A 5000-nucleotide genomic window follows, 5' to 3' on the forward strand; every position below is an offset into this window, starting at 1 on the left:
AGCGTCCGGTCCGCCAAAATCGCAACACAACAAAACTCAACCCATTTCCTATTGTGAGGGTATTAATTAGCTTGTACGTACAAGGTTTAATCAAATAGCAAATATTTCCTTTTTTTACTCTTTTTTGGCAACCACTTTATGTTAAATTTATTAGTTGTATTACTATTAGTTGCACAATTAATAGTTGGTACCTTTAAAAGTTCGCTTCCACCTTTCTACCGTTTGGGGGATTGGTCGGTCGAAAATTATCACACACTGACCCTTTCTTTGAAGTCAGCTTCTTGAACGCTAAAAGCTTTGGACACGAGAAAGTAAGTAGACAAGACGTTAACGCTGGATTATTGAATTGAAAAAATGTACATTTTTGCAGTGCAATTTGTTTACCTGTTTCTCTGTCAGGGTACTGTATCCTTCACAAGAATCCATCGCACGGATTGATAGCAGGGAGGAACGGCCAAGGATCCCCTGTACGTATAATATGGTGCGTGCTCTTTTGCTAATTCTGGTATAAGGTCTGCTGATGTCAAGTTGTCAGCTGGGATATATATCAGGATGCTTGATCCTGAGGAAAACGAAGCGGTGGTGACTGCTTTTCCTCATACCTCAGTCGAATTTTAAGTCCGGACCATCACCACATCGGCGCACCGAACGTAAGAGTTAGCTGGCAACAACAGTCCTTAAGCCGGGCAGTAAAGGCCTCAAGTTCGAATTACAATCTACATTTTCAGCTTTGACCGAACATTTTCAGGAATCAGGTAACTAACACTCGCTGTATATAACATATTGATATTTTTCTCCAATACAGTCAACTTACCGCCAACGGATACGATCGTAAGCGGACAGCTCTACTTACAGACACCTTTTACCGTTCCGTCAAACTCTCGATTCATACATTCCTGTAAGGGGACATTCTCTCGCAAACCGACGAGGACACTTTTAAAAATTAAAATTGGATTTTTCTTTTCTTCTCTTAAGCGGACACCCCAGGTATAATAATTGACTCTTGGCAATGAACAGTGGGGTCGGCTTTGTCAAATCTCAATCTGTCCGCGGGAAAGCAAGCTGTCCGTTCGCTTGACATGAACAGGAGTCCAACATGTATTTGGATTGTTACGTTATGGGAACAATTCTCGTAAGCGGATAGCTCTACTAACCAGGACGCTTTTTCCATTTCCCGATGTTGTCCGCTTACGAGAGAGTTGACTGCCTAAAAGAAAGAATGTGTTCAATTGACGATGAATGCAAAGGGCAAATTTAGTTGTTTCGTCTCTTGTTGATCGGGATTGCCCAACTCACTGCATTAGCGGTAGCTCAGATGGTTTCGACATTTTTAGGAGACTGTCTCGTTTGAACAATGGACTCTACAACATTAATTCACGCAACAGCAAATGTTATGGTACAGTGAAATGCCCATTGTTGCTTAAAAAGATGCATTCATTAGAAAGACGTAACACATCACCATAGTAACAGAAAAGCTATCTAAAAATACCCTATATTTTGTTGTTAAACATGCACTTATATCGCAAAAACAAACTCTGTAACCCCATATTTTTACTGCTTCGAATTGATTTACAGGCTCAAACTGTTTATCGGCAAAGTTAAACAAGTTCTCTGGAGTAGATTCAGTGCTACATTAAGTTTTCAAGCTGTGAACGTAGCTCTGAATTCCCTCCAGATTTACAGCATACAGAGTTACAGAATTTACACAGTGTTAAGCCAAACGGGCTAATTTCTTTACTTTCGAGCGACCAAAAAAGAACGTCGTTACCAAGTTGATCTTGCTAGAAAACATAGCTAAAGGGTGCTTACAGATGACGCACCTGTTGCCATAGTAACCTGTTACGTCACATTCATGAGCAAGGTAGTTTGTTTCATATGGTACCATACCTTATTAGTAGTACAGTGTTGTGGAGTCAATTTTCTAGGTAGCGTAGTTTCTTGTACGTATTGCCACCCTACAGAGCTTTTTAGGTTGTGTTAGACAGAATCAAAACATCTCAAAACTGCTGGTAGAAATATCCGTTTTTTACAAGTCCTATTTGGCCTTAAAATAAATGTGACAAACATTCAATCGCAACATCGTCCAGTTGATCCACAATGCTATCCAAAGCGATGCTCTTTGAATGTTCAAACTGTGAATGTAACAAATGCGCAATCGGTTTTAGTTGCCTGGTTTGGTAATCGTCTCATAAAATTGAACCAACGACTTTCTCACCATTAAAATAACTGAAATTCCAGCTAAATCGGCAATTTTGGAACTTTCGTAATCAGTGTTGTAAAATATTACCTGCTGTACAAAAAGAAAGGTGGCACGCCAGTTTAGTTTGATAAGTGGAAGGAGAATGTAACATATAGGTGTGTTCTTAATGTCTCGACTCTATGTCATTAGGACACTTGTAAGTAAACGATGATGATATGAAACTATTGCTTATCATTTTACCTCGTATCTTACGAATAAAAAAGTGCAAAAGGAAATAATCTTAGTGTCCACCCTCACGGTCTTTAATTCAAGTACAAATTGAATTTCAATGTAAACGAACGTCCATATTGGTTTATATAATTCTTGTCGTTAGATACTAGGGTGTTGAATATCTATATTTTCCCTACAATATATTGTTTTTTTTTTTTCTTTTTAATAGCTTTCTTAATGTAGATAGATTAGGCTATCAGTTTTTTTTACCTAAATGCCAGACCGTCTGACAATAAGTTGATTGTGGCAAAATAAAAGATTTGTTTATTATTATTATTATTATTATTGTTATTATTATTATTATTATTATTATTATTATTATTTATTGACTTATATTGCGCAGATATCAGTGGAAAATGTCCATCTGCACATTACAATGTTTAACACTTAACAACAAAAGCCCTCGTAGTGATAAATGACCTTTAAGTAATAATAATTTATTTAATCTTCTTGTCCGAGCCATCAATGAATAAAAAATCCCTAGTTAGATCGATATGAATTCAGGAATTTGAAGCTGTCACGGTTAAAAATTAGAGTCTTACTTCGACTGGGAAAACTTTTCCGTCTATTGTGGGCTCAGAGCCCATGTTGTTCAGTACAGCGCCAGTGAGGTTGCAAGTACATCGCTTTTCATCTGCGGTCAGCACTGGTTCACGACCATTGTTCATCAGAATTCCATTGAATAGTCCTTTATCAGTATCATTAATAGCCATCAAACAATTGCTACCAAGTTTAACGAGTTCTTTAATAACATTGGTCCCCGCCTAGCTGCCAAAATTTCCCATGTTTCTGTTAACCACAAATCATATCGATATCTGAAAGGTTCTTTTGTGGATTATTAATATAGTGTCCTCTCTTAAAAGTAATAACAGTGAGGGAGTGGACTGTATTAACATCTGATTCATTGTGATTAAAGCATCTATTGACTTATTGGCATCTCTCCATTCTCAAATCTCCTTTTCTACTGGTATTTAGTTCACTAGTTATAGGCCCATCTCGAATTTACCTTGCTTTTCCAAACTTCTTGAGAGTGCCATGTATCATCGCCTTACGGATTATCTTACTTGTCACAACATTCTAAACGATCATCAGTATGGTTTTACAAAGAAGCACTCTACTTTCATAGCAATACTGTAACGTACTAACAAAATATTTGAATCGTTCGAAAAGAATGAACACACTGTAGGTTTCTTCATCGACCTCTTTCAGCACAAGAACATCTCGGAACTAATTAAAATTGTTAACTATGAACTTTCTCAATTGGCCACTTGGTTCAAAGCTAACAAACTAACTCTGTATCCTTATACGACAAAATTTATTTTATTTCATTTCCTGAGAAAGACAATTAATCTTGGTGGTCTCTCTATCACCATCGACAACAATAGACTAAGCTAACTAGAGTAGAAACACACAAACGTTTTGGCTGTCATTATTCATCAAAGCCTGTCGTGGCAACCACACCTCAAAGCGATTTCTTCCAAAGTTGCTATATCCATTATTACTAAATCTCGTCAGTTTTTTTCTTGCAAATACTCTATACACATTATATAATTCTCTAATACTCCCCGACCTACAGTATTGTTCTATCGTTTGGCTTCTACATATCCCTCTCATCTTCATCCAATCTTTCGTCACCAAAAGAGAGCCGTAAGAATCGTGACTCACTCTCCCCCACGTGCAGATTGCTACCCTCTATTTAGCGCATTAAGCTACATTAAACATTCTTAATATATTCAACAGTTTATAAGCACCAAGGCTCTTTTTTCGTTTTCCTTCATTTGCAAAAGCTCTTGCCCATTACTCTCTTGTCTCTCTTCAAACTTAATTCTAATTGCCATCAATATTTTACAAGGCAGAAAGATAACTTACATCTCCATACTCATAAATACTCATTATCTTTACGGTTACAGGCTCCCCGAGTTTGGAATGATATTCGTCTCTCATTACGCAATTCTCTCAATCTTTCAAATTATAATCGCACACTCAGAGATTATTTCCAGTCCTTGTAAACTAACACACAACTTTTCGTTTAGCCCTGAACCATAATTCATCTCATCCTTCGAACTCTTTCTCATACTTTGTAAGTTATAAAAGTTAGCTTTAGGTTTAATTATGAATCCTTAATTGTACATTTATTTGAATAGTCTTTTTTTTTGGTTTGCCATCTAGTAGTCCGCCTGATCTCCTGTATATGATCCTTGCCATATAAGCCTCTGGCTTCGGCAATTAACCATGTTTACAGTCTCTTTTACAAGAAAGAATGTCAAATAATATAGATCGAAGGAATTAAACGAATATTATAGAGTAAACCAGAAGGGAGCTGGCTGTCGCTGATTAGATTTCTTTCTCGGCTCGACCAGCCCCTTTTAGAATCTTACTTCGCTGGATTTTATAGTCCTTTGAGTTACAGCATATTCAACACCAAACAGAGAAGCCACAGCGACGAGTTCTCCTCCACAACTCCTTCGATCCAAGACGTCGACAGCGACATCTTTAATATCATCAAGCTTGACTAGTGGAATTCCGACAA

This window comes from Montipora capricornis, chromosome 12, assembly GCF_036669925.1.
Source record: "Montipora capricornis isolate CH-2021 chromosome 12, ASM3666992v2, whole genome shotgun sequence".
Lineage (NCBI taxonomy): Eukaryota > Metazoa > Cnidaria > Anthozoa > Scleractinia > Acroporidae > Montipora > Montipora capricornis.